Below are 15,955 nucleotides of genomic sequence, written 5' to 3' on the forward strand. Positions count from 1 at the left end.
TAATCCATCTTACTTATTATCAAATGTTCTTAACACTGAGCAATTACTGATAATCAGTATGATTATCCATCTTACTTATTATCAAATGTTCTTAACACTGAGCAATTACTGATAATCAGTATGATTATCCATCTTACTTATTATCAAATGTTCTTAACACTGAGCAATTACTGATAACCAGAATGATAATCCATCTTACTTATTATTAAATGTTCTTAACACTGAGCAATTACTGATAATCAGTATGATTATCCATCTTACTTATTATCAAATGTTCTTAACACTGAGCAATTACTGATAACCAGTATGATTATCCATCTTTCTTATTATCAAATGTTCTTAACACTGAGCACCCAGTGGTAACCAGTATGATTATCCATCTTACTTATTATCAAATCTTCTTAACACAGAGCAATTACTGATAATCAGTATGATTACCCATCTTACTTTTTATCAAATGTTCTTAACACTGAGCAATTACTGATAATCAGTATGATTATCCATCTTACTTATTATCAAATGTTCTTAACACTGAGCAACCAGAGATAACCAGTATGATTATCCATCTTTCTTATTATCAAATGTCTTAACACTGAGCAATTACTGATAATCAGTATGATAATCCATCTTACTTATTATCAAATGTCTTAACACTGAGCAATTACTGATAATCAGTATGATTATCCATCTTACTTATTATCAAATGTTCTTAACACTGAGCAATTACTGATAATCAGTATGATTATCCATCTTTCTTATTATCAAATGTTCTTAACACTGAGCAATTACTGATAATCAGTATGATAATCCATCTTACTTATTATCAAATGTTCTTAACACTGAGCAATTACTGATAACCAGTATGATAATCCATCTTACTTATTATCAAATGTTCTTAACACTGAGCAATTACTGATAATCAGTATGATTACCCATCTTACTTATTATCAAATGTTCTTAACACTGAGCAATTACTGATAATCAGTATGATTACCCATCATACTTATTATCAAATGTTCTTAACACTGAGCAATTACTGATAATCAGTATGATTATCCATCTTACTTATTATCAAATGTTCTTAACACTGAGCATTACTGATAATCAGTATGATTATCCATCTTACTTATTATCAAATGTTCTTAACACTGAGCAATTACTGATAATCAGTATGATTATCCATCTTACTTATTATCAAATGTTCTTAACACTGAGCAATTACTGATAACCAGTATGATAATCCATCTTACTTATTATTAAATGTTCTTAACACTGAGCAATTACTGATAATCAGTATGATTATCCATCTTACTTATTATCAAATGTTCTTAACACTGAGCAATTACTGATAATCAGTATGATTATCCATCTTACTTATTATCAAATGTTCTTAACACTGAGCAATTACTGATAATCAGTATGATTATCCATCTTACTTATTATCAAATGTTCTTAACACTGAGCAATTACTGATAACCAGTATGATAATCCATCTTACTTATTATTAAATGTTCTTAACACTGAGCAATTACTGATAATCAGTATCATTATCCATCTTACTTATTATCAAATGTTCTTAACACTGAGCAATTACTGATAATCAGTATGATAATCCATCTTACTTATTATCAAATGTTCTTAACACTGAGCAATTACTGATAATCAGTATGATTGTCCATCTTACTTATTATCAAATGTTCTTAACACTGAGCAATTACTGATAATCAGTATGATTACCCATCTTACTTATTATCAAATGTTCTTAACACTGAGCAATTACTGATAATCAGTATGATTATCCATCTTACTTATTATCAAATGTTCTTAACACTGAGCAATTACTGATAATCAGTATGATTATCCATCTTTCTTATTATCAAATGTTCTTAACACTGAGCAATTACTGATAATCAGTATGATAATCCATCTTACTTATTATCAAATGTTCTTAACACTGAGCAATTACTGATAATCAGTATGATTATCCATCTTTCTTATTATCAAATGTCTTAACACTGAGCAATTACTGATAATCAGTATGATAATCCATCTTACTTATTATCAAATGTCTTAACACTGAGCAATTACTGACAACCAGTATGATAATCCATCTTACTTATTATCAAATGTTCTTAACACTGAGCAATTACTGATAATCAGTATGATAATCCATCTTTCTTATTATCAAATGTTCTTAACACTGAGCACCCAGTGGTAACCAGTATGATTATCCATCTTACTTATTATCAAATGTTCTTAACACTGAGCAATTACTGATAATCAGTATGATAATCCATCTTACTTATTATTAAATATTCTTAACACTGAGCAATTACTGATAATCAGTATGATTATCCGTCTTACTTATTATCAAATGTTCTTAACACTGAGCAATTACTGATAACCAGTATGATTATCCATCTTTCTTATTATCAAATGTTCTTAACACTGAGCACCCAGTGGTAACCAGTATGATTATCCATCTTACTTATTATCAAATCTTCTTAACACTGAGCAATTACTGATAATCAGTATGATTACCCATCTTACTTTTTATCAAATGTTCTTAACACTGAGCAATTACTGATAATCAGTATGATTATCCATCTTACTTATTATCAAATGTTCTTAACACTGAGCAACCAGAGATAACCAGTATGATTATCCATCTTTCTTATTATCAAATGTCTTAACACTGAGCAATTACTGATAATCAGTATGATAATCCATCTTACTTATTATCAAATGTCTTAACACTGAGCAATTACTGATAATCAGTATGATTATCCATCTTACTTATTATCAAATGTTCTTAACACTGAGCAATTACTGATAATCAGTATGATTATCCATCTTTCTTATTATCAAATGTTCTTAACACTGAGCAATTACTGATAATCAGTATGATAATCCATCTTACTTATTATCAAATGTTCTTAACACTGAGCAATTACTGATAACCTGTATGATAATCCATCTTACTTATTATCAAATGTTCTTAACACTGAGCAATTACTGATAATCAGTATGATTACCCATCTTACTTATTATCAAATGTTCTTAACACTGAGCAATTACTGATAACCAGTATGATAATCCATCTTACTTATTATCAAATGTTCTTAACACTGAGCAATTACTGATAACCAGTATGATAATCCATCTTACTTATTATCAAATGTTCTTAACACTGAGCAATTACTGATAACCAGTATGATTACCCATCATACTTATTATCAAATGTTCTTAACACTGAGCAATTACTGATAATCAGTATGATTACCCATCATACTTATTATCAAATGTTCTTAACACTGAGCAATTACTGATAATCAGTATGATTATCCATCTTACTTATTATAAAATGTTCTTAACACTGAGCAATTACTGATAATCAGTATGATTATCCATCTTACTTATTATCAAATGTTCTTAACACTGAGCAATTACTGATAATCAGTATGATTATCCATCTTACTTATTATCAAATGTTCTTAACACTGAGCAATTACTGATAACCAGTATGATAATCCATCTTACTTATTATTAAATGTTCTTAACACTGAGCAATTACTGATAATCAGTATGATTATCCATCTTACTTATTATCAAATGTTCTTAACACTGAGCAATTACTGATAATCAGTATGATTATCCATCTTACTTATTATCAAATGTTCTTAACACTGAGCAATTACTGATAATCAGTATGATTATCCATCTTACTTATTATCAAATGTTCTTAACACTGAGCAATCACTGATAACCAGTATGATAATCCATCTTACTTATTATTAAATGTTCTTAACACTGAGCAATTACTGATAATCAGTATGATTATCCATCTTACTTATTATCAAATGTTCTTAACACTGAGCAATTACTGATAACCAGTATGGTTATCCATCTTTCTTATTATCAAATGTTCTTAACACTGAGCACCCAGTGGTAACCAGTATGATTATCCATCTTTTTTATTATCAAATGTCTTAACACTGAGCAATTACTGATAATCAGTATGATAATCCATCTTACTTATTATCAAATGTCTTAACACTGAGCAATTACTGATAACCAGTATGATAATCCATCTTACTTATTATCAAATGTTCTTAACACTGAGCAATTACTGATAACCAGTATGATTACCCATCTTACTTATTATCAAATGTTCTTAACACTGAGCAATTACTGATAATTAGTATGATTATCCATCTTACTTATTATCAAATGTTCTTAACACTGAGCAATTACTGATAATCAGTATGATTATCCATCTTACTTATTATCAAATGTTCTTAACACTGAGCAATTACTGATAACCAGTATGATAATCCATCTTACTTATTATCAAATGTTCTTAACACTGAGCAATTACTGATAACCAGTATGATAATCCATCTTACTTATTATTAAATGTTCTTAACACGGAGCAATTACTGATAATCAGTATGATTATCCATCTTACTTATTATCAAATGTTCTTAACACTGAGCAATTACTGATAACCAGTATGATTATCCATCTTTCTTATTATCAAATGTTCTTAACACTGAGCACCCAGTGGTAACCAGTATGATTATCCATCTTACTTATTATCAAATGTTCTTAACACTGAGCAATTACTGATAATCAGTATGATTATCCATCTTACTTATTATCAAATGTTCTTAACACTGAGCAATTACTGATAATCAGTATGATTATCCATCTTTCTTATTATCAAATGTTCTTAACACTGAGCAATTACTGATAATCAGTATGATAATCCATCTTACTTATTATCAAATGTTCTTAACACTGAGCAATTACTGATAATCAGTATGATTGTCCATTTTTCTTATTATCAAATGTTCTTAACACTGAGCAATTACTGATAATCAGTATGATTACCCATCTTACTTATTATCAAATGTTCTTAACACTGAGCAATTACTGATAATCAGTATGATTATCCATCTTTCTTATTATCAAATGTTCTTAACACTGAGCAATTACTGATAATCAGTATGATAATCCATCTTACTTATTATCAAATGTTCTAAACACTGAGCAATTACTGATAATCAGTATGATTGTCCATCTTTCTTATTATCAAATGTTCTTAACACTGAGCAATTACTGATAATCAGTATGATTACCCATCTTACTTATTATCAAATGTTCTTAACACTGAGCAATTACTGATAATCAGTATGATAATCCATCTTACTTATTATCAAATGTTCTTAACACTGAGCAATTACTGATAACCAGTATGATAATCCATCTTACTTATTATCAAATGTTCTTAACACTGAGCAATTACTGATAATCAGTATGATTACCCATCTTACTTATTATCAAATGTTCTTAACACTGAGCAATTACTGATAATCAGTATGATTACCCATCATACTTATTATCAAATGTTCTTAACACTGAGCAATTACTGATAATCAGTATGATTACCCATCATACTTATTATCAAATGTTCTTAACACTGAGCAATTACTGATAATCAGTATGATTATCCATCTTACTTATTATCAAATGTTCTTAACACTGAGCAACCAGAGATAACCAGTATGATTATCCATCTTTCTTATTATCAAATGTCTTAACACTGAGCAATTACTGATAATCAGTATGATAATCCATCTTACTTATTATCAAATGTCTTAACACTGAGCAATTACTGATAATCAGTATGATTATCCATCTTACTTATTATCAAATGTTCTTAACACTGAGCAATTACTGATAATCAGTATGATTATCCATCTTACTTATTATCAAATGTTCTTAACACTGAGCAATTACTGATAATCAGTATGATAATCCATCTTACTTATTATCAAATGTTCTTAACACTGAGCAATTACTGATAACCAGTATGATAATCCATCTTACTTATTATCAAATGTTCTTAACACTGAGCAATTACTGATAATCAGTATGATTACCCATCTTACTTATTATCAAATGTTCTTAACACTGAGCAATTACTGATAATCAGTATGATTACCCATCATACTTATTATCAAATGTTCTTAACACTGAGCAATTACTGATAATCAGTATGATTACCCATCATACTTATTATCAAATGTTCTTAACACTGAGCAATTACTGATAATCAGTATGATTATCCATCTTACTTATTATCAAATGTTCTTAACAATGAGCAATTACTGATAATCAGTATGATTATCCATCTTACTTATTATCAAATGTTCTTAACACTGAGCAATTACTGATAATCAGTATGATTATCCATCTTACTTATTATCAAATGTTCTTAACACTGAGCAATTACTGATAACCAGTATGATAATCCATCTTACTTATTATTAAATGTTCTTAACACTGAGCAATTACTGATAATCAGTATGATTATCCATCTTACTTATTATCAAATGTTCTTAACACTGAGCAATTACTGATAATCAGTATGATTATCCATCTTACTTATTATCAAATGTTCTTAACACTGAGCAATTACTGATAATCAGTATGATTATCCATCTTACTTATTATCAAATGTTCTTAACACTGAGCAATTACTGATAACCAGTATGATAATCCATCTTACTTATTATTAAATGTTCTTAACACTGAGCAATTACTGATAATCAGTATGATTATCCATCTTACTTATTATCAAATGTTCTTAACACTGAGCAATTACTGATAACCAGTATGGTTATCCATCTTTCTTATTATCAAATGTTCTTAACACTGAGCACCCAGTGGTAACCAGTATGATTATCCATCTTTCTTATTATCAAATGTCTTAACACTGAGCAATTACTGATAATCAGTATGATTATCCATCTTACTTATTATCAAATCTTCTTAACACTGAGCACACAGTGGTAACCAGTATGATTATCCATCTTACTTATTATCAAATTTTCTTAACACTGAGCAACCAGAGATAACCAGTATGATTATCCATCTTTCTTATTATCAAATCTTCTTAACACTGAGCACCCAGTGGTAACCAGTATGATTATCCATCTTACTTATTATCAAATCTTCTTAACACTGAGCACCCAGTGGTAACCAGTATGATTATCCATCTTACTTATTATCAAATGTTCTTAACACTGAGCACCCAGTGGTAACCAGTATGATAATCCGGCTTACTTATTATCAAATTTTCTTAACACTGAGCACCCAGTGGTAACCAGTATGATTATCCATCTTTCTTATTATCAAATCTTCTTAACACTGAGCAATTACTGATAATCAGTATGATTATCCATCTTACTTATTATCAAATGTTCTTAACACTGAGCAACCAGAGATAACCAGTATGATTATCCATCTTTCTTATTATCAAATGTCTTAACACTGAGCAATTACTGATAATCAGTATGATAATCCATCTTACTTATTATCAAATGTCTTAACACTGAGCAATTACTGATAATCAGTATGATTATCCATCTTACTTATTATCAAATGTTCTTAACACTGAGCAATTACTGATAATCAGTATGATTATCCATCTTTCTTATTATCAAATGTTCTTAACACTGAGCAATTACTGATAATCAGTATGATAATCCATCTTACTTATTATCAAATGTTCTTAACACTGAGCAATTACTGATAACCAGTATGATAATCCATCTTACTTATTATCAAATGTTCTTAACACTGAGCAATTACTGATAATCAGTATGATTACCCATCTTACTTATTATCAAATGTTCTTAACACTGAGTAATTATTGATAATCAGTATGATTACCCATCATACTTATTATCAAATGTTCTTAACACTGAGCAATTACTGATAATCAGTATGATTACCCATCATACTTATTATCAAATGTTCTTAACACTGAGCAATTACTGATAATCAGTATGATTATCCATCTTACTTATTATCAAATGTTCTTAACAATGAGCAATTACTGATAATCAGTATGATTATCCATCTTACTTATTATCAAATGTTCTTAACACTGAGCAATTACTGATAATCAGTATGATTATCCATCTTACTTATTATCAAATGTTCTTAACACTGAGCAATTACTGATAACCAGTATGATAATCCATCTTACTTATTATTAAATGTTCTTAACACTGAGCAATTACTGATAATCAGTATGATTATCCATCTTACTTATTATCAAATGTTCTTAACACTGAGCAATTACTGATAATCAGTATGATTATCCATCTTACTTATTATCAAATGTTCTTAACACTGAGCAATTACTGATAATCAGTATGATTATCCATCTTACTTATTATCAAATGTTCTTAACACTGAGCAATTACTGATAACCAGTATGATAATCCATCTTACTTATTATTAAATGTTCTTAACACTGAGCAATTACTGATAATCAGTATGATTATCCATCTTACTTATTATCAAATGTTCTTAACACTGAGCAATTACTGATAACCAGTATGGTTATCCATCTTTCTTATTATCAAATGTTCTTAACACTGAGCACCCAGTGGTAACCAGTATGATTATCCATCTTTCTTATTATCAAATGTCTTAACACTGAGCAATTACTGATAATCAGTATGATTATCCATCTTACTTATTATCAAATCTTCTTAACACTGAGCACACAGTGGTAACCAGTATGATTATCCATCTTACTTATTATCAAATTTTCTTAACACTGAGCAACCAGAGATAACCAGTATGATTATCCATCTTTCTTATTATCAAATCTTCTTAACACTGAGCACCCAGTGGTAACCAGTATGATTATCCATCTTACTTATTATCAAATCTTCTTAACACTGAGCACCCAGTGGTAACCAGTATGATTATCCATCTTACTTATTATCAAATGTTCTTAACACTGAGCACCCAGTGGTAACCAGTATGATAATCCGGCTTACTTATTATCAAATTTTCTTAACACTGAGCACCCAGTGGTAACCAGTATGATTATCCATCTTTCTTATTATCAAATCTTCTTAACACTGAACACCCAGTTGTAACCAGTATGATTATCCATCTTTCTTATTATCAAATCTTCTTAACACTGAACACCCAGTGGTAACCAGTATGATTATCCATCTTACTTATTATCAAATCTTCTTAACACTGAGCACCCAGTGGTAACCAGTATGATTATCCATCTTACTTATTATCAAATCTTCTTAACACTGAGCACCCAGTGGTAACCAGTATGATTATCCATCTTTCTTATTATCAAATTTTCTTAACACTGAACACCCAGTACTTTTCGTACTGCTACTAATACAGAGACACGATTGAAACTACCAGTTTATATCTTTATAACCTCTCCAATGTTTCAACAGTTTACGTGTGATATTGTGAATTCTATTCATCAATAGTTTGTTTAAACAACCTTTAACTATCAATATAACTCATAAAAAAAGAAATTATATTAATTATAATAGTTTTCTACATTTTTATATTGTTACGTGTAAATTGCAGATGCATTATTAATTATTTGGGGTTAAGATTATAAATTAATTTCGATATAATGGATTGTGGTATAAGTTGCCAAAGTTACGATTCTGATCAGTTGAGCCGTAACTATTTTACAACTTTGCACAACTTTACATACTTGGTTTGTCAGGTATGGTTTATGGTGTGACGTTTATACCTTATGAAAATAATTAAGCATTACTGAATACCCCTGTAAAGAAGTGTTAATTATTAATTATCATATTAATTGGAATAACATTAAAGATGTCTGAGCAGAACATCTACCGTGCTATTACTGAGTACGAACGCTCATCCTGCCTCAATGTTCAGAAAGTCTCTGACTCAATGTACTTCGACCTCAGAAAACCTAGGCTGTTCGTCCCAGCATGACTGTGCAACTTCCATTGTTTGTTAAGGATTGTCACGTACTAACTGTAACACCAGACATGTAGGATTTCCTAAATAGAGCTCCCGTTCACTTTTACTCCAAAAATAATTTGACAATAATTTAAGACCTGGAGTATTCGCGTGTTGTTTGTCGATGAAATTTGAACAATATTTACATATATAATTATAGTTTGTATTTTCAGCAAACCTATTCTGAGGTTATTGGTCGCTGTCCCTCATCGTCAACCACTGATCTGAGATAAAGCAGCAAGGAGGTAGCACTTTGCCGCACCCCATCCTCTCTAATAGGCCTGGCATGGCCTAGCGCGTTAAGGCGTGCGCCTCGTAATCTGAGGGTCGCGGGTTCGCACCCGAGTCGCGCCAAACATGCTCGCCCTCCCAGCCGTGTTGGCGTTATAATGTGACGGTCAATCCCACTTTTCGTTGGTAAAAGAGTAGCCCAAGAGTTGGCGGTGGGTGGTGATGACTAGCTGCCTTCCCTCTAGTCTTTCGCTACTAAATTAGGGACGGCTAGCACAGATAGCCCTCGAGTAGCTTTGTGCGAAATTCCAAAACAAACAAACAAATTTTCTCTAATAGACTGATTGTCACTCTTATAACGCATCTACATATTAAAATATGGAAAATAATTTTGTGATTAAGCACTTTTTGGAATCAGACTCGCTATCCCCGAAATCCAGAGCTCTGTCACGGGCTAATCTGTGCCCTAAACACAACAGACAGCGCTGACACAAACTCATAGTTTCAGTAACATTTATCCTAGAACGGTGTACGCCAAGAAAACATGTCCACCATCTATTCTAATTAAAGTTTCCGACTTCTGGATCGAAAGTTTTTTCATGAGAAATGCTGTTAATACGATATCAGATGTTACACTTATTACACTTAATGATATTTTAATACAGTTACGTTTCTGGGGGGAAAAAAGCACGAGATACACAAAGACAAAAATTAAGCCTAAAAGTGACCCGAGTACTTTATGTACTTTACATTTTATGGAGACTTGCCAGATGAGTGCGTCTCTCCAGGGAGAAATCAGAGACTATATTTCTTATTAGAAAAAGCGAAAGAAAATGAAGAAAGAGATGATAAAACTGACATTACATTTTGTGACCAGTTCATGTAATTTTCTAAATGTGCCTCAATTATATACAGTCCGTAGTGGAAAGTAATATAGTATTGCAAAAGAGGATATACATTGTTTTTATGATATATGTATGTGTGATTGTGATATATTTGTGTGATTTATAATGTATTTTCAGCTACGCTAGGAATTTATGGTACGTTTGCATGCTATATAACCTTACAAGTCATTAATTTATAATTGTAATTAATTCAGAAATATAAAAAAGGTAAAGTTGCCTTAAAGGTGAATATTACATAAAAAAGAAAACTTTGCAGTCAAAAGAACTACTCATACTGATTAATTTTGCAGGTTTACATTTGTTATAAAAAATATATGCTAATAAATGAAACAGAACTTGGTGCAGAACGTTTTAGTTTTTACGTTTGCCGCTAGGAAAAGTACCGTGACGTAATAGTTGCCAAACAAACCGCCAACCCCAGCGCGTTGAATGTAAATAAACATGGCCAGTGCATACGGAGAAACAGAGGCGGAGTCTGTTTTGACTTTGTGTTCTGAACAGTGTTGAGTAGCACCATATCAATTCAAACCTACTCTGAACGAACCTAGAACAGTTACTTTTGACACAGATCTGACAAGCTCTAGTGATGAGGACAGTTCCACGAGTGAGAGTAGCGGAACTGTGAGTGATACTGAAGAAATAAGATTATATATTAAAACAACATGCTTTATGAGATTTACATTTAATATGACAATGTCAGTGCACTGTGTTAAGATTAATTTTATTATGATGAGTTATGGAAATATGTTATGGAGTTTATATTTGATTGTTTACAAGTCTACAATGTGTTTTTTTAAATACATAGCATGTACTTGATTAATTCAACATGTTCAAGACATAGTCTCATTTTAATTTATCTTGAAATGTTAAATTTGAAAAATGGTATTTTTCAAACTTTTCCATATGTAAAAATGATACAAAAACATCTACAGAATGATCTACCAGCTTTTAAACTTGGAATATACTCTATTTGGGATAGATATGTCCACTGTCTAGACTAGAAAATCAAGGTTTTACTGACTTTCAGGTGCCACATATGCAAAACACACTCATGAATGTGAAATGTGTATGTCTAGTTACATTCTTCAAAAACTTGTACTTTTTAAATTATTATATTATACTAGTTATTGTTTATCGCTTTATACTGCACACATACCTTTAAGTTTGTTCTTTTCGTGATGGCAAGGGATGGCTTCAGAGGGGTGGAACCTGTACGCTGCAGACTGAGATCAGTCCTCAGCTCTACACGAGGAAAGATAGTGAGGACGATCCTGTCTACTGCCGATGGTTTTTTCAGTCTCAACCTGCCTGGCTTGAAACCCACGGAATCCAAAATAGTGGGATCCGACACAAAACATGAGAGTTCAAAGTGATCTTGATAAAGCTTTGCATGATGTGAAGGAGTCCAGTTCTTCCTATTGACCATCTGCACCCACTATCGCCACCTTGCCGGTTCCTTCTTCTTGCACGGAAACGAAAAGAAGCTTTTGCCCGATGTCGAACCGTTTTTACAACCATAAGCAACACAGTAAACCATGTTATCATAAAACAAACATAAAGTAGCAATATCAAGACAAAAAATAGTGTCATAAAGTATGTAACCCGAGAAAAGCACCGATAGATTTACATAAAACACCAGCACTGAAAGGAACAAAATGGTCGGCGCGCAACGAAGCGTGTTTAGCAACTATTACGTCATAGTTGTAAAATGTCACGGAAACAGCCGAACGACCGAGAGGAACTTGAGTTTGAGGACCCGCATATTTTGTTTTATTTTTTACTCAAAAACTAAAGTGTTTAAAAATATGGCAACCACACAGGAATTATACCTAACCAAAGTACAGTTTTTAAGGCAATTATTAAATTTGTTGAAAATTTACCTTTAATTGATTTGAATTTTTGTTCTCTGAAATATTAAAATTTTGGAGTTTAGGTAAATAGATAGCCCTTAGAATGCGATCATGTTTTGTAAATTTACTGAAGTTGTAATTCCGTTTTAATTCCACGTTATATATCACCTTGAATGTTATTGACGTGGCTGAAGATATTAACGTAACCCAAGAGGGTCCTTTTGGGAAATTATAAACTACTTACAAGCCCTTTCAGTCGTGGGGGCTTTACAATGTAACGATCAATCCCACTGTTCGTTGGTAAAAGAGTAGCCCCATAGTTGACGGTGGGTGGTGATGACTAGTTGCCTTCCCTCTAGTTTTACACTACTATATTAAGGACGGCTGAAAGGGCGAGCATGTTTGGTGTGACGGGGATTCGAACCCGCGACCCTCAGATTAGGAGTCGAACGCCTAAACTCATCTGGCCATGCCGGGCTCTCTGAAATAGACATACCTAAAATGAAATTTGGTGTTTTATGGCGCAAAGCAACTAGGTTATCTGCGCCTAAAATGAAGTGATCCAGTTGTTTAATTCGCTTTATTTCGTTAATTTTGATTGGCAGTTATTTTCTTTGTTTATTCTCACGTGTACCCTCGTTTCAAGATATTCTTTTCGAACCTGTGTCCTTCCGTTACTGATATGTATGTTGGTTGACTTTTTATCACGTGCTTTATAATAACGTTACGTCTGAAACACGTGCCCGAGATCGTTTGAATCTGTTGTATGCTGGCTGACTGTTCGATCAATATAAATTAATTAACAAAGTTAAACATGTTCTAGAAGTTTCATAACTACAAAACCAGATTTAGATATTTATTTTACTTCATACACTAATCTTATGAAACTAATATTATTTGAGAAACCATGTTTGTCCCGCACCTTTTCAAATTTTAATTTTTTAAAAAATAAAACTAGAATTCTTTCTGTATATTGCTGCAGCTATGAGCTTTGCTGAATTCTGGGGCTGGATGTGGTGCGGTGGTTTATGAGTCGAAGTGTAAATCAGGCGATTCATGGCTTGCGTCCCGTTGTCGATAAAAACAAAAACAAAAAGTAACATTCCTGATTTACCTACTAAGAAGTTCCGTTATACACCGCCAGGTGCTTCAAGTCTTCTATCCTGAAAGTGGACCATTTTGGCATATCTGGATGCTCCTTTACTCTAAGTCACTCTCCGCGAGGGCCCTAAAAGTATGTGCAGGTTTCATAATAACCAGTTCGACCGACAGATATTAAGATTTTATTCAGAATACGGTTAAAGAAGAAAATCTTTAATTCAGTGGTGAATAATTAAACAAATAATGGCCCTCAATCACGTACCTTTGTCCTTTTTTATATTTACATTATGTTTGTAATACGATAAAGGATATCAATGGTAGGTACAAGTACGTGAGGTTTGTGAGAAAATAAGTATATTGTAGACACTTAAAAGGAAATTTGATTTATAGAAAAGTAAGTAGGTTGTAGGTTTATAAAAGGTAGGTATATTGTAGGTAGATAGAAGTGGGTTGGGCTTATAGAAAGGTAGGTATATTATAGGTACATAGAAGTGGGTTGGGCTTATAGAAAGATAGGTATATTGTAGGTAGATAGAAGTGGGTTGGGCTTATAGAAAGATAGGTATATTGTAGGTAGATAGAAGTGAGTTGGGCTTATAGAAAGGTAGGTATATTGTAGGTAGATAGAAGGGAGTTGGGCTTATAGAAAGGTAGGTGTATTGTAGGTAGATAGAAGGGAGTTGGACTTATAGAAAGATAGGTATATTGTAGGTAGATAGAAGTGAGTTGGGCTTATAGAAGGTAGGTATATTGTAGGTAGATAGAAGTGGGTTGGGCTTATAGAAAGGTAGGTATATTGTAGGTAGATAGAAGTGGGTTGGGCTTATAGAAAGATAAGTATATTGTAGGTAGATAGAAGTGGGTTGGGCTTATAGAAAGATAGGTATATTGTAGGTAGATAGAAGTGAGTTGGGCTTATAGAAAGGTAGGTATATTGTAGGTAGATAGAAGTGAGTTGGGCTTATAGAAAGGTAGGTATATTGTAGGTAGATAGAAGTGAGTTGGGCTTATAGAAAGGTAGGTATATTGTAGGTAGATAGAAGTGAGTTGGGCTTATAGAAAGGTAGGTGTATTGTAGGTAGATAGAAGTGAGTTGGGCTTATAGAAAGGTAGGTATATTGTAGGTAGATAGAAGTGAGTTGGGCTTATAGAAAGGTAGGTATATTGTAGGTAGATAGAAGTGAGTTGGGCTTATAGAAAGGTAGGTATATTGTAGGTAGATAGAAGTGGGTTGGGCTTATAGAAAGGTAGGTATATTGTAGGTAGATAGAAGTGAGTTGGGCTTATAGAAAGGTAAGTATATTGTAGGTAGATAGAAGTGGGTTGGGCTTATAGAAAGGTAGGTATATTGTAGGTAGATAGAAGTGAGTTAGGCTTATAGAAAAGGTAGGTATATTGTAGGTAGATAAAGTGGGTTAGGCTTATAGAAAGGTAGGTATATTGTAGGTAGATAGAAGTGAGTTAGACTTATAGAAGGTAGGTATATTGTAGGTAGATAAAGTGAGTTGGGCTTATAGAAAGGTAGGTATATTGTAGGTAGATAGAAGTGGGTTGGGCTTATAGAAAGGTAGGTATATTGTAGGTAGATAGAAGTGAGTTGGGCTTATAGAAAGGTAGGTATATTGTAGGTAGATAGAAGTGGGTTGGGCTTATAGAAAGGTAGGTATATTGTAGGTAGATAGAAGTGAGTTGGGCTTATAGAAAGATAGGTATATTGTAGGTAGATAGAAGTGGGTTGGGCTTATAGAAAGGTAGGTATATTGTAGGTAGATAAAGTGAGTTAGGCTTATAGAAAGATAAAGTATATTGTAGGTAGATAAAGTGGGTTAGAGCTTATAGAAAGGTAGGTATATTGTAGGTAGATAAAGTGAGTTAGACTTATAGAAAGGTAGGTATATTGTAGGTAAATAAAGTAGAGTTAGGCTTATAGAAAGGTAGGTATATTGTAGGTAGATAAAGTGAAGTTAGGCTTATAGAAAGGTAGGTATATTGTAGGTAGATAAAGTAAGTTGGGCTTATAGAAAAAGT

The sequence above is a fragment of the Tachypleus tridentatus genome, chromosome 4 (genome assembly GCF_004210375.1).
Source record: "Tachypleus tridentatus isolate NWPU-2018 chromosome 4, ASM421037v1, whole genome shotgun sequence".
NCBI lineage: Eukaryota > Metazoa > Arthropoda > Merostomata > Xiphosura > Limulidae > Tachypleus > Tachypleus tridentatus.